This window comes from Passer montanus, unplaced genomic scaffold (assembly GCF_014805655.1).
Source record: "Passer montanus isolate IOZ18808 unplaced genomic scaffold, ASM1480565v1 scaffold34, whole genome shotgun sequence".
NCBI lineage: Eukaryota > Metazoa > Chordata > Aves > Passeriformes > Passeridae > Passer > Passer montanus.
The window spans coordinates 4,821,479-4,839,894 of record NW_024368152.1 but is presented as its reverse complement, the minus strand read 5'-3'; positions in this window follow the sequence as shown (position 1 = coordinate 4,839,894).

Genomic DNA, 18,416 nt, shown 5'->3' with positions numbered 1-18,416 from the left:
TTATTTGTCTAACAAACCCAAATGAAAGTAATTGGGAAAAAAAAAATCCTTATGCAGTGTTTACACCTTGTTGGTTCTTCCTGTGTAATTATTCATTTTAGATTCTAGATATCCAGTTCAGTGTAACTTGTCAAATATTGGCTTATAATGTTTAAGGGGAAAAATAAATGAGAATATACTTCTGGAATGGCAGCGATATCTACCAAATTTCCTTTTAAATATGCGCAGCAAAATGGATTGTTAAAAATAATCCCCTGAGGATGGTGCCTCTTTTGTCAGTTTTCTACCAGAGTGCATCCTGCTCTCTGACAGAAAATTGCTCATTAATCTCCAAGGAATGACCAGTTTTTCAAAACAGTCACTCAGCTATGCTGCCACTGTTAATTTTAAAGCATTATGGATGCCATTAATTGCCTGATGTGGTTGATAACAACAGTAATCCTTTTTGAATGGGACATTAACTCCAAAACAAGTCATTAGTTTTTGTCCACATACTGTAATTAACACTTACCTTCCAGGAATTCACAGAAATTGCAAAGGCCACATGTCACTGGAGATTTGGCAACTCTGTCTAATATGTATATTTGGTCTAAAGATATTGTGGCAGGGTGGGTTTTTTGGTAATCACTCTTTTACTAGCAGCAATTTGCATTCTGAGTGCTGTACATAGTTAAGGTAAGGGATCTGATCTGCAATTTCAGCCTGACTTGATTTTTCCCCTCTTTTTTTTCCCCTCCAACATTTATTTTTTTCTTCCTGAAATAGGAGAAGGGAGTGTATGCCTCAAACTGCTTCTTCTCAGATGTGTGAGATAGCACCATGTCTGGCCACCCAGCAGGGACACATTGAGCCATCCTTTTGAGCAGAGCAGAGGGAGTCATTGAGCGTCTGTAAAGAGAAGCTTAAGGGTAATCACTCTTTTACTAGCAGCAATTTGCATTCTGAGTGCTGTACATAGTTAAGGTAAGGGATCTGATCTGCAATTTCAGCCTGACTTGATTTTTCCCCTCTTTTTTTTCCCCTCCAACATTTATTTTTTTCTTCCTGAAATAGGAGAAGGGAGTGTATGCCTCAAACTGCTTCTTCTCAGATGTGTGAAATAGCACCATGTCTGGCCACCCAGCAGGGACACATTGAGCCATCCTTTTGAGCAGAGCAGAGGGAGTCACTGTAAAGAGAAGCTTAAGAATGGAAAAGATAAGAGACATCTTATTTTTATTATCATATACACTGCATAGTTTTCCTTGCAACCTCTGCTCATGTCCACTACATCTCATCCCAGTGGGTGCTGAAATGAGTGATTAAAAAAAGGAATAGTTGAGCATCATGGAAAGTAAGAACCTACTAGAACTGGAGCTGCTTAGATGTGAATTTTGTCAAGTAAATTCATTATTTAAACTTTAAGGTAGACGTGGAGGGTTAAGTTTGCAGTGTCTGTTCCTCAGTGTGATGCTTTTCTAGGTAATAGGTGCAGAATTACAGGTAACTGTGTATGTTTCTAATTCATTATTGTATGACTTTTGACTCCATTCAATTTTACAGTATAGGACTAAATTTAGTGTGTTGAAGTACACATACATGAGCAGAAAGGAGGAAGAGCATAAAGTATATTTAGTTTCATACTTATTAAAACAGTTCTTTCTTTGCTCTGTGTTTAAAAAACATTACAAAATGCAAGCAAAGAAACCAAAACAAGCCCAAGAAGTCTCACCTGCATTATAAACCTCTACTAAGTCTATTTAGTTGAGATTTTTTTAAGCACTACATGATTTAAGATACCTGCTGTCCCAGAAAACTTGAGAAGTTTGTGCTTCTAGGCTGCTAAAGCATATTTGATATGCCTGTTTGTATTGGATTCTTTATATTGGATTCACTGGTAGCTTAGCTCAAATTGAAGCAGAACTTTGGTTTATCATTCCTCCAGGACTATAATGTCAGCTACTGACACCATCTCCAATATTTTCTGTTTCAGGAATGTGCTTTTTCAGAGCAGTGCTTGGTGCTATGAAAGGGCACTTCCCAGTGGCAGCTTCTGCTGGTTGAGAAATTAGTAACCTGGAGATGCTCATAAGTCATGCCTGCTTCGCTCAGTGATAGCAAACACTCAAGCAAAATTACACACAATAATACTCCCTGCAAACACACTGGAATTTCCCAAACCTGCAGCAAAAATGTAACTTACTTAAACACGTCTTGCTTATCTAACTCTTCTTTATCTGGTTTTCCCATACTCTGGCCTACAGTTGTTTTCTCCTCTCTATCCCACTGCTCCCCCCAGCAATTTGCCTAATACCATGGAGTGTATAGAAAAGGCAGGTATGAAGTCTCACTACAGATACTTTATCCATAAGGTCATTTGTGTAATTATCTTGGGGTGATGTGGTTGTCTAGCAGTGCTTTATGTTCTCTCTACATTTGGAAGTATTCCAGAATCTGTAGTCCCCCTTTTTGAACATGATGCCTCTTCCAGCTTTTTTTTTTTTTTTTCAGCTGGGACTATATTCTTTTTGTAGTTTAAAAATATTTTGAAGCATAAAAATGGCAGAAATGAAGAATGCCAACACCTGAGTAAATGCAACTGCATACAGTTAAAAGGGAGAGTGCTTTTCACTTAGAAGGATTTTGGACTTCAGACTTCATTTATCCAATTTTCTAGGGGTTTCTGACACCATTTTCTATAATAGCCATTTTGATTTGTATATATGTGCCATACACTCTAAATTACACTGGAAAATATTTAAGCCATATGTATTTAAATCTATGCAGCCAAATGTAACAGGGTTTGATAAGAACTTATATTAAGTAGATGGCTGGCCCGGGAAGGCCATTTTCACATGGTGATGATGAGAATTGAATATTGGCTATTGTTATTGAATATTAGGATAGAGTATAAATATAGAGTCTATATAAAGGCTCTATATTCAATTAAAAAATGTGTAGCTACACCTTTGTAACTGAAAGTCATTTGTCTGCATCAGTGTGTATGTTTTTCTGAGGAAAGTGCTGAGCTCTAAATAAAATCTTTATGGGATTATTTTCAGATTAATTGACTAGAGCTCATGAAAAGAGAGTTTGTTTATTTTATGGATTTAGAGGCAATTTGTTTAAAATAATCTTTTTATAAGTGGGCAAATAGATCATAGTAAACCATAAGAGAAATATTAGTTTTCTTGGTTCTTCTTTTATCCTGAAAGAGATGTGTGACTTACTATCTTTGGTAAATGAATTTATTTTCCAGGTAGTTTGCAGATTGCTAATGGCAAAAAAGGGTATTTGGTAAGATATCCATTCCATCTGTTTTTTAAAAAGTGTGTCGGGAAAAAGTTTGAGGTTAAAAAAAAAAAAAAAAAGAAAAAAAAATTGGCACTGGAGTAGGGAAAGCCTGAATGGATGAAGTGAAACTGGGTAGACAACATTTTCTTTAGAGGTGGTAGAAGGTACCAAAACAAGTCTTTCATTCGGTGGCTGTTGAACCATTGCAGAAGTAAATGGAGGATATGAACACAGGGTTTATAAAGATTGTCCCTCAAAAAATTTTGGAATTATTCACCAAGTGTCTGAAAAACACAAAGCATTTTATTTTGATTTCAAAGGGATGTTTTATTTTGAATGAAACAATATTTTCTTCCTACCCTGGTTAAATAATTGAAAAATACCCAGTTCATTTGAGTCCATTTTATTTTTCAGCTTGCAACTAACTAAAAGAGTTCACTATTCACCTGTTTTTTACAGACTATCACTTTCTTGGTGGATGCAAGTTGTAAAGGCGTCCACGTGTTTACAGAGTTGTTCTGGACATATTTGCATATCCATGCATAAACCTAGAAAAATAGCATTTTAGATAGCTGCAACAATAAAAGAAAAAAAATCTAACCTATATTTACCATTACAGGTTCATTAATAATACCTTTTGTATCAAACAGAAGGAGGCAACGGCAAGAATGGCTGAGCCTGTGCTTGCCTTCATTGCCTGGCTTCCCCGTCATCTCTTTTAGAGAAGCTGAGATATTAAGACCATTACATTTTTCCAATTTTCTTTCTTAGCTCTAAAGAGCTTTTTCATGCAGCAACCCCCCTAGGTTCCTTTCATATTCTGTGAGGTAGAAAATAACATGGATAGCTTGTATTTTGACTTGGGAATTGGCTTTTCTCATCTTTTAAGTCAGCATCAGCAAGTGATGTGAAGGTGGGAGGATTTTAGAGCAACAGTAGTGACAGCACAAAGAACATCAGTCAGTGGTGGAACTTGTGATGGGACAATTGCAGAACAGCTGTAATTCAAGGTTTCAGTAGCCTAAAATGCAAGTCTCTTGAGAACATACTTTTAGAAGTCCACAAGGAAGGGAAAATGACAGCAAGGGTTTTAGTACTCTGGCAGAAAGCCTGTGCTGAGAGGCTATAGGGAGCAGAAGTTTTATCAGGAGTACTTGTTCTGCCAAAGAAAGATGAATAAATAGAGTAGGTACAAGTTTCTATAGAAGGGGAGAGTTGTGGAATTGGAGGGCTGTGGATTTGATGGGAGAGCTGAGGCTGTCGCAGGCACTCCCTGTAAATCCACATCTCTGGGGCTTGATGGTTCCACTGACCCTGGCAGGAGCTCAGAACTTGCAGCACTTTTCAGGATTTTTCTTGCAGCAGCTAGGTTGAGCATGGGCGAACAGGAGCTCAGTGCTGCAGACAATGTTCACAAGTCTGACTTGACATAAGAAAGCACCTGCCCATGTATTTAGATCATGGTGGAGTTAAAGAGATTTGAATCCAGGTTTAAAATTAATCACATACTTAGACCTGTTGCTAAAGAGGAACGAACTTAAGTGTTTGCTGAATTGGGGCCCAGAAGCAGTAAAAGGGTTCTTTTAGTGGGTTTTCTTTCCTTTAGAATTGGCTATTCTTGCAGGGTGTGTAGCCACCATTCATAATAAAAGAAGGGGTGGCAGTCCAGGAGCCAAACCACGCACCTTCAGCGCCCAGCATCAAACACCAAACTGAAACACTGAAAAGAGCAAGGGGGTGGCTCACTTGTTCCTAACCCCTGACTATATCATTAGGGTGGTAATATTATTTGAGCCTAATGCATCACAAGGAAACAGTTTCATTGTTATCCAGTGGAGCCCCTTCACAGAGCTGTGGTGACTGAGGCTGTAATGAGGAGCTCTAAGATTTCACCGGCAAAAGGGATTCATTGCTAGTCCATGACCTCACCATGAAATCATTACAATGAAGTCAGAGATATGAAGTTATTATAGGAAAACTATTTCAGAGCAAGTCTATAAGGACCTTTTTGACAGTGCCATTATGAAACCATTACAATGTAAGGTTATGATGGTAAAATGGTTTCAGTGAAACCCTATTATAGTTTAAAACCAGGCTAAATGGTGTCAGTGAAAATCATTCTGCCTTCTAAAACCTAAAGTTAAGCAGACCTCTGTTTCTAAACAAAAACATGTGATTCTGACTTCCATTTTCTCTGGTAAGGGTAGCTGTGACATATCTCAAAAATGAATTAAAATTCTACTACCACTCCCAGTCTCAGATTTTGAGTGACGTCTAAAACTGACTGTCAAAGTAAATAGTATATTTCAAAACTGAGTAAAAATCCCCCTACTTAAGACTGACATCTCATCAGTAAATATGGCTACTCTTTGTCTGGTTAAAAATTTAGCCCAGTCTAATAATCTGCTATATCATTGGTGGTGAAATGGAATAAAATGGACATTTAAAAGTTAGTCTGTGTTTTCCACCTCACTATGAGATAGAGTATTTCCACACAGGAGCATGCCTTTGAAGTATCTCTGTTTTTATCAGATGGAGGTTCAAATCTTTCTTGTCAGTCCTGCTTGTTTTCAATGAATAACTATTAGATGGTCAAATAGTTCAGTTAGGGATGGTTGGACAGGGACTTGGATGTAAGACTCCATGGAACTTATTGTATTTAAGTGTCCATTGGCCTTGTAGGAGGGAATGTTTTGGGCCGCAAGAACATAAAATGTTTCTTGAGGTGATTAATTTTTTTAGTGAAATGAAAGATTTCTGAAAAGTGTTCCAAGTTTGTCTTGATGTACAGAGCACATTTGTTGAAAGAGAGAAAAATAATGTTTCTTGAGGTGATTAATTTTTTTAGTGAAATGAAAGATTTCTGAAAAGTGTTCCAAGTTTGTCTTGATGTACAGTGGGGAGAAAAGAGCACATTTGTCAAAAGAGAGAAAAACATTCCATGTAAGCTTTACATGTGCTGTAGTATTGCTTCAATACCAGGTAGGAGCTTTCTTTTCGCTCCTCGCTTGATATGTGTGCAAAATGATCTGGCAAACTGTCATAGAGGTCCACTATTTGTATTACCAAACCACACTTTCCAGGTATGAATCCCTGTGAATAGTAGTAGGTAAGGGAGCTTGAAGTATAATCATTTGAGTTTTATGCATCCTTCTCTCTGAAGACTGTCACTGCACACATTTTTGGTTAGAAGGGCTCTTTAGCTCCAGAGGAATCCCATTCCTTTGCAAAAACTGTGGCTGAAAGCAAAGGCTTGAACGAGAACTTTCCTCTTGAAAAGCAATCTCAGTGGTTTACAGCAATCTGCACTTTTTGTATCTCCTTTGTAGAGGCTTTTAATGGATGCTCACTTCTTTTTTTGAACACATGCCTTTTTTATATAATGACAGAAACAGAGTTACATTAGCAAATGAAAAATGAGCTCTGTATTTCCCATTTCAGATAAACTAGAAATTATAGATTTCTAAAATTATTTTGGTATTAAAAGCTACACTCCAGCTATCAGTTCATCACTGAAATAAAAATCATCATATACACAAAAGGATGTATTTTTTCTTCTGGAACATTGTAAACCAGGAATAAATATGGTCTCCAACATGTGGTAAGGAAAGCTGTGCAATACTTTAGAAACAGGAAATAACCCAACATCAGGTGTCTCAAATTCTGCTGTGCTCATTCTTTTCAACTTCTTAATAAGTTCAAAATCTGTTTGATATCCTTTGAACAATATCATCAATCTCTGTTATCTGTGGTAATGAGGAGGTTATCCTGTAGACTGGTATAAATTGGATATTACAGTTGCTGTGGAGCATATGGCAGAGAGAGTCCTCTGAATATGTCTGTGTAGTGCCAGCTGAGGTCTGCCATTGATAGAATTGAGCTTGAAGTGATGGTTTTTCCTGGGCTCAGTGACTCCTGTTGATTAATCGGATGCCCACACAACAGTCCCAGTGAGGTAGGTGCTGGGAGGGTGTCCTGCCCCAGGCACTGCTCAGCACAGACACTGCTTCCAGACATTCATGTCATGGAGCATCCAAGAGAGTGTGAAAGGCCAAATGCAGCAAAACATGGGATTGATGGGTTGATCACCTCTGCAGGTTGTGCTGCTATCAGCAAGTCATAGTCCTTGCCTGAGAGCAGATGCCTGAGACCAATAAAGATGTACTTCAGATGTACTTCACTTTGCCATCCTCTCCCTCTATGGCCAGTAGCCTTACAGAACTGGGACTTGCCAAAGGAATGAAACCTTGGTTTCAGTTGTAGTTCAGATGCGAGAATTCATATCCCACATCTCTTTCTGTCTCTGAAGAGTGCCAAGTGAAACAGTGCTGTACCTGTGGGGTCTCTCCATGCACTTGCACTGGGCTGCTGCAGTGGGTTTGCAGCTGGCAGGGCTTGTGGGGGACAAGAGGGAAGGTGGACATCAGGCCTAGGCAAAATTTGCCTGTAGTTTGTAGGTGATGGAGATGCATCATCAGCTGATGTTTCATACTTCTGGGATCAGTCAGTGTATCACTACCTTTCTTTTATTTCCTGCATCCAACTCATGGGCTAATAGCAAAACTTATTATTCTTTTACATTCTGTTATTATTTTTTACTATCGCAGAGTGCTCCACCACTCCTTTTCCTCTTCTGCTTCCATGATGATTTACCTTTGTTTAATCAGCAAATTTGATGATTACTGTTCTCTTTTTTTTTCCTCTAAAAGCCATTAATGAAGATAATAAATAGGATCTGTTTCACTAAATACATTTACCCTTAAAAAATTCTGTAATCTCTCTCTTTTTGGCTTGGTAGCATCCCTTTCAAATGAACCTGGAAGAAAATGCAGATGAAGTAAAATCACTGTGTTAACCAACATTACAGACTTCACAACCATCCATGCATACATACTTCAATTTGAAGAACAATTTCCCACATGATACTAAAATCCATATATGTTAGATGACTACTTTGCTCAAAAACAAGAACATTGTAAATATTTTGAAAAAAATAGTTTATTCCATTCCAGTTATTATTGCTTTTCTATAATTTTCTTTGTTTGTGACTTAATGGAATATTGTCTTGATACCATATTTGACCATTGTAATTTGACTAGTATTTTCTATGAGAAGTAGGAAAATATAACTAATGATTATAAAGGTTGGCTAGGACTGACATAGGCAGAGATTGCTATATAATGTAAGAAATCACTAAAAAAATTTCATGAGGAAATTATATCTCTATGAGTCAGTTCTTAAAACATCTGATATAATTTAGTACAATTTACAGCAATATCTGTTCAAATGCTGAGCACCATAAGAACACACTACTAGAAGAGAATTACAGAATAGTTTGTGTTGAAGGGACCTTAATGATTATATAATTCCAACTCCTCTGCCATGGGCAGGGACACCTTTCACTAGACCAGGTTGTTCACAGCCACATCCAACTGGCCTTGAACACTTTCCAGAGATGAGACAGCCACAACTTCTCTGGGCAGCCTGTTCCAATGTCTCACCAGCCTCCGAGTAAAGAATTTTGTTCTGATATCTAATTTATACCTACTCTCTTCCAGTTTGAAGCTATTCCCTTTGTTCTGTCCTACATGCCCCTGTAAAAAGTGTCTCTCCATCTTTCTTGTGGGCCACTTATCTGACAGAATTCAGACATTCCAGGTTTCCAAAGTCTTGATTCTTTGCTATGTTTTTTTCATAATTATCATTACTTAGAAATAACTTCAGAGAATGTGTTATCTCCATCTCTCTCTAACACAGGGGGTGGATATGCTTTCCTGTGTATCCTGCAGTTCTGGATTTGTGGACCTTTCCTTAGTGGACCATAGATTACTTCCAACTTAGACACCTGTGTTTCTGTCAGGACATGCAGAGCAATGGTGACCATCCCCGTCTCTCTGTAACACACACTGTCAGGATGAAGTCGTGTACTGAATGGTTTGGAGGTGTGTTGAGTCACCACAGTTCAGGGATGTGCTTTAGACATGTATAGAGAGTTTACAGACTTAGTTAATGGAAATTGGGCATTATGAATTCTCTTTGTATTCTTCTTACTTGCTTTGCTATAATGTTAGCACATAAATAGCTCGTTCAATGACAAAGTGTATTCACATCTGCCATTTGTGGCTCATCTGCAATAGATTTGTTTTCTTTCCATTCTTAAGTAGCAGCAAGTTAAGAGTAAAAAAACCATCCAAAAGTAAAAAGAGTAAAAAAAAAAACCAAAAAACCAACAAAACAAAACAAAACAAAAAAAAAACCCAAAAGAAGATTGTAACATTGTAACTTGTAACAGGCAAACAGACACACTGGGAGAATCTAACCTTTACTAACATGAAAAGGACCACCCTCCAATTAGCTGTTGGTTAATAAAAAGTCAAATTCTTTGTTGAATACAAGCATCAAGATATTGGAGTAAGCAGCCATCATTGTGTTAATGTTATTAAATATCTTTTGGGGAAGAGAAAGAGCGTACACTGGATTCTTAGAGCCACAATCATATGTCACACACAGGATACACATCAGAAATTATACACAAAATTCACATCATACACCTCTTCTTCAAGTCACATCCTGATCTAATGTGTATCAAATGTTTCCCTACATATTTTAATGACCATATTGCAGTCTAATAGAGTAATTCTAAATGCATTTGCAAATTATATTAGCAAGGAGAGAAAAAAGTCTTTGCTTTATACACAAGTTCTTTGGGCATGTGGTATGGCAATGATTCAGAAACACACCTCTAATACTAAGTTTACATTAAAAAAATATTTAAATATATAAACATTTCCCTTGCTACATCGCAGTAATGCTACAGTATTCTTTAGCTAATTCTTCTCTGAATACTACACTGTCTGTGTAGAGGACAGATGGATTATAGGGATGTTTCAGAAAGTCTTTATTTCATTACAGTTCTATATGGGTATTTCCTTTTATGATTTCCCAACCTCTTTTCTCTTCCCAAAGCATAAAAAGGGTGTCCTCTAGAAAACCAGGGCAGCAAATATACCCTGTTGCAAAACTGAGCTCTGTACAAATTTTTTGCAAGAAGCTGTTCACAGAAAATGCTGATTGTGCTGGTTTAACAGAATCCCAGGTGGGTCAGGCTGGAAGGGACCACAGTGGATATCTGCTCCAACCTCCCTGCTCAAGAGGGATGCAAGGATTTAAAGAGCAGAGTTTCCTGTCTCAAACATGGTTAAGGCCAAAGAAGATGTCTCTCTGTGAGCTCTCTGGGATAGCAGAAAAAGCTTGGATTTCTTTCCACTTTTCCCAATTCCTGAAGTAAAACCTGAAATGTCAATGGCAACTACTTGCAGCTTTGTTCTCATGTTATTCCAGCTCTTCTTGAAAAGTCTAAAAAAAAAAATCTAATCTCTATGGATGTTATTTAGGAGAAGTCAAAACTGAAGAATTATGGAAACCAAAGAGATATTTCTCACTCCTACATTTGAATTCTTCCTTTTCAAACTGCTCTGATTTATTTCTATCGTTCCTTCCTCATCTCTTTTTACAAGCAGAAGTATTTTATTTAAAACATCATCCTATGTAAGACTTCACATATGGTCATCTTTCTGTTGCCCTACACTCTTTTACAGACTCTAACTTTTCTTTTCTTGGGATGACCAGTACAGGGTCCACTCATCAAAATGGGGGTACACCACGTATCAGCACTGTGGCTTCATGATGTTTTCTATTTTTCTTGCTACACCTCTCCAATTAATTCCCTTTTTAATAGCAGCTTCTTCATTTGATTACTCCAGGCCACTGAGGTGTCAAAGAACTGTCCTAAATTCTTTTTATAAAATGCAATATTTCACTGAGGAACTTGTTGCTACAGCATAGTACAAATACCACAAATTAACATGGATTAAAGAAATAATTAAAGAAATTCATGACAGAAAAACTGATCAGTGGCTATTAAATAACTGAAGGAATGTTGCTGGTTCAGGCGTTTCAGGCATTACAGTGTCAGGAGATGGAAGAGTATGGTGGGCCATTGTATTGGACCATTACCTTCCTTTCCATGCCTCTTTCTAAACTTTTGCTATTGGTCTCAGTCAGGCAGAATTTTGTGCAAGGTGGTCCTGGGTCAGGTAGGTCGTTGTTATGCCATGTTCTTAAGCAACAGTATTTAATATGTAGACCTTTAACATATCACTGCTGGTTTTCCCATGATGATGACGACTTTGCAGTTGTCAGTGTTGCAGTTCAGCTGACAACCCATTTACTGAAGACTGGAGACCTTTCAAAATCCTCTGCTGTAGGGTTAGTGAACCTATCCCATCCTGAAGATTTGTCACTATCAGATTGTTTACATATATATTGAGCAAGGCAGGCTCCATTGTAGCTCCCTGGGAGATTGCATTACTGAAATTCCTGCAGTGTGAACTTCCTTTTATTATTGATTATTTCCCCTGTCATTTAAAGAATAATTTGTATATGTAGGGTGTGTGGCAGTTTAGCTTATTTAAGAGACTCTGCAAATGGGTGTCTTCAGACCCTTTTATATAATCTTGCTTTACCTGCTCATTGCTCCTTCAAACAACTTTAACTGGTTTGTGAGAAATTACTCCCATTACAACAATCAATTAGACACTAACTGTTGCATTTGAACATGTGTCCTAATTCTGTGCTTTCTGCTTGGTGTAACCACTATACCTAGCATGAAATTTGTGTGTGTAGTTTCCACTTCCTCTGAGATCTCTGAAAAAATTAGCATCATGTTTCTGTGCCAAAGCTAATGCAGATTTCAAATTACAGCTCAGTACCCAGATTTTGAAGAAGGTGTGAAAGAGTGCAGTCTAGGCTGGCTCTTCTGCACCTCCTTCTAATGACCCTTAACCTTGAAGTGATCTTTTTAGTTCGCGATCATATTCGCCCTGCAGAGAAGGGCTGAAGGATGGAAAACTTATAATGAACAGTAATACAAATCATTAATTTAACTAGTCTGTAATGGTCTTGTCTTCTTTTACATTGCCCTGACACTTCAGTGATGACTGAGTGACCATTGGCAAGGATACTGTGTTGAGAATAAGTTGTTTGTTTTTTCTTCATGTTCTTTATGCCTTTAACAGGTTGCATATTTCCCATTTCCCTTATTTCCTTATTGACACAAAGATTCAATTTTCAGCAGACTGTCTTCTCACTGCCCCTCTGTGACAGTATATGTGAGGTTCATGGAAAAAATCTTTATCAATCTTTTTGCTTTCCAATGTGCCTTCACAGTGATGTCTTAAAACAGTCCTCTTTGCTAATTACATACCTTTTATCCTTTAGCTCCTTAATTTTTTTTACCTTCATTAGGCTTTATTTCTATGCAATTCCCTATCTAATCTCAATGCTATTAGACCCATGGAGGTAATTTTTTATTTTTCACTCTTACAGGGATGCTGAAATTCACCTTGGTATTATAGAATATATCTTTGGCAGTGACTCCCTAAACTAAGGAGTGACTCCCTAAACTAACTCATGCCCTAAAAAACAAGGCATGAGTTGCATGCCTTGCCCAGGACTACCCTAAGGTTTGTTTCTTTTATTGTACCAAACATTAGGCAGAATTTCAGTCAATGGCAGTGTTTGGTCAGGTGGCTGCTGCAAAATTTGCATCAGAAACTGAGGACCACAAATGATATCTGGGCTGGTTCATTACAGTGAGTACAGAAGGATTGCCTCTGTTGTGGTGTGCAGTTGTCCTGGTCATCTTGGAGGATGGTTCAGTGATGGTTGCTCTTAACAGCTGCAAGAGATTTATTTCCTCACTGTGCTGCTCTGTGTAGATATTCTTCAGCAGTAACTATGCCAGGCCTGCATGTGATGTAGCACAAGAACACATGCTGCATGATGAATACTGAAACCACATTTGGAAGCTCTGCCTAGTTGCAGAGCTTTAAGCTTGCTGTAGGAGTAAGCCTTTTTGTCCTTAGAGTCTACAAACCTGGTGCTCTGGCTGTGGCCATTGAAGAAATGTAGTTCCTTACTACTAGAGAACTATAAAAGTTTTTAACCCTTTTAAATGTAGAGGATATTGTGACTCTTACTCAAAAATCTGTTATTGGATTGTCCCGTCTTGGATTATTCCCTGGCACACAAAAGGCAGGGCCTTTTATAGGACCATGTTTTCTGGATCAGGGGACATCTTTTATGGGTAATTGGACATCACTTAATAAGAATCATGGCAAATGCATTATTGTAACACTCTCTGCTCCATCCTTTTGACCTTACTTACATCATGCATATTTATTCTTTCTGCTGATACGAATATTAACCTCCTGTCTTGCATTAGATTCATATATTCATCCACTACCTGAGAAAACAGAGAGAGGGGAATAGAGTGATGCAGGAGAGAGGGGCTTTTAGTATTCTGTAGCTGAGCTGTCTGATGTAATATGTTAGAGAATATAGGTGCCAGTAATGTGCAAAGAACTTGAAAAATGACCAGACAGTGCCAAGCCCACAGTGCCTGTTGTCAGGAGGGCTAACAGTGTAATAAATCAACCTGTCTTGTGTCAAGGGTCATGTAGTGCAACGTTCAAAGCTGTTTGGGTAGCCTGATCCAGACAGGCATATGCTATTCATTTCTGAGCTGTTGGTGTTATTACTAGACCCCTCCTAAAGCAGTGTCTGCCTTGTGCTGCTTTGGGCTTTAAGTCAAGGTTCCAAAGGAGAAAGTATCTAGGAGAAGAGAATGAGTGCTGCTTAGTTTCAGGTCTTATGCTTCTCCTATAATTATTTTTACCAGGCACTGCCAAGAAGAGTACAGAAAATGGCTTGTCAGATGGGTTCTTCCCTTGCCTTTTGTGTAGGACAGTGGTGCTTAACCTGTTGGATGAGCTATATAGGCCCACAGTGGCAGATGGGAGCAACAGTCATTGTCTTTCTCTGTTCACTTAAGCACACACTTACAGAAAATGGACAGAACATATCCCATTTTGAGTGAGTGGATATCAGGCAAAATACAATTAAATGATCCACTACAATCCCATTTACTGCACCTTTTGGCAACTGTGTTGCTCCATTGTAGATCTCATTCCTGCTGTGCTTTTCACCTTTATTCTGTCATGTTTAGGTGGTCTGGAGGGAGGACAGTCTGCTCCTAACCCTGCTGAGATACAAGGACCATCTTTCCATCTGTCTTCTCCTACACCAGTGTTTGTAGGGCTGGTTAAGTACAGGCAAGCTGCAGTAGGCATTTCAGGCCAGTCTGAAACTTCCTATGTTCAGGAGCTTTAATTAGGCTCACTAGATGGGAATATGCAGGGAGAAAGGTTAAGGCAGCAAATCAGGCTAATTACAGGCTGGAAGTCCCAGGAGTTCAGGTCAAGTGATCTTCCGTGGCCCTAATCTCTGAGAAAGAAGCTGTTAAAGCTGTGCTGTCTCTGCCAGTGCTGCAGGGCTGCTGGTTTTCAAGCCAGGCACGTGGTGACTTCCCTGAGGACCATTCTGCCCTGGGTACCCACAAGGCAGGTTAAGTTACAAAACCGGGTAAGCTGGGTCACAAATTAGTATTTCCCCTCAGTGCTTTTGGGTGGTGATGGCAGTAGGTCCTTGGTCTCTGCTAGAGCACTCACAGATCCACAATCTATTAATCCATCCATCAGGGGCTCATCAGGCTCCTACACTGCACCCAGCCTCTCTCTCATATGCAGCTGGGGTCCTGAAACATCCGACTGTCAGAAGAAAATTGATGTGAATACAAATGACATGCAGCAGAAAAAGCTGGCACACATTTTATATAGCAAGTAATTTTGAAACCTGAAACAAATTTCAGCAGGAAAGGTTTGACTAGGAATTTAATTAGTTTGCTTCCAGAATTTTTCTCAAAGATTTGTAAACTCCAATGTTTGAAAATTAATTTTATTCAGAGGAACCGCTATGGTTATAATGTAAGCCTTAATTGTACATAGGGTTTTTAATCATTTCACACACCCTATGAGGACATTATTTCCATTGAGGATTTGAACAGTTACTGTTTTTGAGAAAATGACTATGCCCATCTAGCCCCTCAAACACATGGTTATATTATTCTCAGACTGAGGCAAATGTCATTGATTTCTGTTTTTCTTGACATACCCAAATCCTGAGAAGGTCTTTTAAAATTAAGATCAAAAATTGTTAAAGTACTGGACTGGAGTAGTGCTGGTGTCACATACTCAGGGCACTTCACAACACATTCAGCTCCTACTAGCCCTTTTCCACATCTGCAGAGACCATGATAATGCCTGATGCCTTTGGAAATGGCTTTGAGAAACTTATAAGAAGTCATTTGTATAAATAAGCAAGTCAAGTCGTTATTGGCAGAGCCTAACTGGATTATCAAGATGCAAGACAAAAGACAAAAAGCAGGTTTGATCACTTCATGCCCATAAGTATATAGCCAGGATTATTATTTTTTCAAATTATGATTCCAAAGACACCATCAATGTTAAATGCTTGTGAAAAATTCTGTCTGCGTATTTTAATAGGAAACTTTGTAATGATGAAGCATTAGAACTGGGAATATTTTTCTCTCTGAAGTGTTTTAGGCAGTGCAATAATAAAAATACAACAACAGAGAGTTAAACTAGAGCAAGGCAACAAACAGTGAAGACAGAGGGCAGAAGGGACCACTTGATGTAAAAGAAAAATATATTTTTCTGTAGCAGTTAATTCAGTGCTCTTAATAGCAGTGTTGAACTATGTGTTATCATGCTAGACTTAGTAAGCAAGAGTGCCATCTCAGAGTCTGAAACAGAAAGCTATGAATTAGAAGGGGTTGAGAAAACAAAAGGAAAGAAAATGTCCAACGAGTGACATACTGTTTCTTTCAGAGAGCTAATCAAGAAGACATTTTACACGTTTTTTTCCTTCCAGTGCTTACTATGAAAAGGGCCTTTAAAATCTTAAAAATCATCCAGTTTCTGCCATGGGCAGGGACACTTTTCACTAGAGCAGGTTGCTCAAATTCCCAACCAGTCTGGCCTTGAGTGGGGCTTCCACAGCTTCTGTGAACAACCAGTCCTAATGCCTCACCACCCTTGGGTTGAAAAGCGAGGCTGTCAATATTTGATATGTGTACATTGGCACCAGAGCTGTCTTGAAACTTCCTAATGCCTCACCACCCTTGGGTTGAAAAGCGAGGCTGTCAATATTTTATATGTGTATGTTTGGCACCAGAGCTGTCTTGAAACGCCCCAGGACCCATGACCAATTTATTGCCCCCTCTGACATGTTAGAAAATGCTTACAGTTCTGTGCACAAACTGGGTAACTCCGATGGTTTGGAATCAAAATAGCCATTGAAATCCACCAATAGTAAAAATCAAACTGTTTTGGAAGATGGTGTAATGCCAGGTATCAGACATGTGTTTTACTGCTGCAGCACAATATAGGAGCTAGCAACAACAAAGGTGTGCAAGCTTCCACTTGAATAATTCCACTTTTGCAGCTGTGTTGCAGGATTAACCCCATGTATCCTGATACTAATGGATTTATTCCCATCATGTTGTAAGAGTTGTATATAGGGAAAATATATCTACTATAGCAAATTTGCACTTGTTGGGTAAAAATTATCTCCAATAAAAAAGATTCTGCCTGTTGATTCATCTCATGTCAGGCTGCTGTTAATTTCAGAGAATCAAAATTGTTTTTATTTCTATGTATATGTATAAAAAAATTAAAATCCAGTAAATGCTTGCTGTATAATTAATTTAGATTTCAACTCCTTTTTTTTTTTTTTTTAACAAAAGAAAGTGCACACTTAACCTGGTATAAAATGGTATATAAATGTTGTAGGGGAAGAGAACTTTTAATTTCTAGAATATTCTGGACTATTACTAAGGCTAGTATAATAATCCAGTATTTAGAATAGACCTAATGTGGCTATAAGGTTTGTGGTTTTTTAAACTTAAATTATTGTAAAGTAGAATTTGAATGCTTGTTAATTAAGTGTAGGGCACTACTATTGGTGCTTGTGGGTATAGGAGCTGTGGGTAGTGCTTTATGGATCTACATGAAGTGACTGGCAATGAGCAACTTAAAATCAAATGTGGACTCTGCAGCACCTTGTGCACAATCAGGAAGGAAAACATGAAGCTCTTTCAGGCTCTGCAACAGCAAAGTAATGAATAAAAACTAAAGCCACTGCAAGAATTTTTAAATGCACATAAGAGGATACTTTAATGTGCAATGATAGCTGCAATAATTTAATGTCCTTATGAATTTTATGATTGTTTTATTTAAATATTTATTGCAACTTGTTTTAGTTTGTTTTTCATGTTCCTTATCCTTTCAAGATTAGGTGCTGAGCAATGAGAATAACTGGAGATCAGTGCATGCTGCTGGTGTTAATGCACCTTGTTATAATATTAACCATGTTTTTCCAGCTTGTAACAACCAGTTGATCCAGCTGATTGTGGCCAATGCAAAGCACCATGCATTTGGTGGCCATCAGCAGGGGGTGGGTGTGGCATACATGTTAAGATAAAATATTTTTCCATGCCTCTGCAAACTTTGCTTTATCAAATAATTGAGATCTGTTTGTCCAAGCAGCTTGTTACTGTGATTTATGTGGCACACCCTAAATGCCAATTATTTTCATGATTTACTATGATATGTGGATACTCTCGTTACTGAGCCATTTACAATAAAGCGATCACCTACACACTTTCTACCCAACCTAGGGAAGAAGCAGGATGGGCTTATTGGACTTTGTCCCACAAGAGAGCACCTCAGCTGCCTACAGGAAGCCGAGGCAGCGTGAGGGTGGAAGGGCCACCTGTACATCCCTGTGTGAAGGGCGGGCACTGGCCCGGGGAGGGCTGGAATCAGCTCTGCCGTTCAAACTGCGAGCGCGTCCACCTTCGTCTGCTGCACAGGCCTCTGAGTCTCTGCTTTTAGCAAGAAGTCTTGCTAAAAGCACTCCCTGCCCTTTCTGGAGGAATGAGGATCAGACATCCTCCTCTGCTTGTGGGTGAGCCCTTGACCTGAAGAAGACGGAGGTCTGTTGAAGCAGATGGTGCCGTGTTTGTAGATGTGGAGCTGCTGCTCCCAAAGCGCTGCGGAGCTGCGCAGCCCCAGCACCCAGCAGGGCCTGGCCCCAGCTGGATTTACCTGGTCCCTGCTTAGGGCTGCAGAACCCGGAGGAGGGTAATGTGTCCTTGGATC